The sequence below is a fragment of the Corylus avellana genome, chromosome ca4 (assembly GCF_901000735.1).
Source record: "Corylus avellana chromosome ca4, CavTom2PMs-1.0".
In the NCBI taxonomy this organism is placed as follows: Eukaryota; Viridiplantae; Streptophyta; class Magnoliopsida; order Fagales; family Betulaceae; genus Corylus; species Corylus avellana.
Window position 1 is genome coordinate 27441628 of NC_081544.1, and position 1339 is coordinate 27442966.

The window sequence follows — 1339 nt, forward strand, 5'->3', positions numbered from 1 at the left end:
TGTATGCTTTGTAAGTTTTCCACAGCCCAACAGTAATGTAAAGCCATTTCCAGTAAGGATGAAATATTTTGGTAGCAGAGATGGGCGAAGATCTATAACTTAACTTCTATACTGTATATGAAAGCAATATCTAAGCGGAATTATTATATTTCTGTAATTACCAAATTATTTAGCAGGGTCCTTACAGGCTAAACCATTTAATATACTAAAAAAAAGAAGGAAAAAAGAAGAAAAGATAGCTTTCTACTTTTAGGACTCTTGCCAAATCTTCACATTGCACAAGGGTAGGGGCAAGCAGGATTTTGAGTGGACTTGAAATCATAGATCCATTTTGGGCACGTGCGTGAGTCTGGAAGTAAGCCCAGTGCGCGGCCCATATTTGAGGGAACATGATTCTCTCCAGTTAGTTATACTTGAAGGGTATTTTTGTCTTTTTACTTTTTGAGAGAACAAAAATACTTATTTACTATAACTAACTAGATATTCTCCGGTTCAAATGAACGAGAGAGGATCCTATTTCATATTTGAGTTGTGGCGGTTAATTAATATTAATTGCTTGATTAGGGCAATTGCGTGTTTGTTGTAACCAATTAAATCCGTAATAGTTAACCATTTACAACGGTAGATTTTTGCAATCTTTCATAAGCACCCCTTCAAAATCTATAAATAAAGAATTTATCCTACAATTTAATTTTTCTTATTCGTTCAAGTCAAATACACAATTTTGTAGAGAAACAGTGAAGAACAAACTTCATTATGGATGTCTACAGTTTGTAACTTTGTTGTATCCAAGAGGGGAATTGCCTATAACCCAACAACAAACACAACAAACTCTTGCGAGTGGGAGATCAAATCCAAAATGCCATTTATTATTAATTAACATGTGTGCAAAAAAAAGCATCGTGAGGTCATGTTTGGTCAATAATTGATAGAGTAGGCTGACCGAGTTAATCATTTAGCTTGGAAGCACATGCTGGTGGTCTTCCATTTGGAAGATTTTCATTAAATGCGTTTGTTGACCGTTTCCTCACCAACGGTCTCACCCAACTCTTCCAACATTCATGTGATCACATGGCTTCCCAAGTTTCACACCTGATTCTCTCGCACTTGGGGGAACCGTTTGACTAACTATTATATAAAGCTATACTGCATGCCCCCGGCCATTTCGGTTAATACAGTTATTAAGTTAGTTGCTTTCGTACATATACCAAGATCTCTTTTATTAATGAACAAATAACTTAGTAAATGGCTTAATTAGGAAAAATATATATTAATAATTGTATGCAGTACAGCCTCATGTTTCAAGGGGATTTGAGCATGATGGTCCTTCTAATTAATA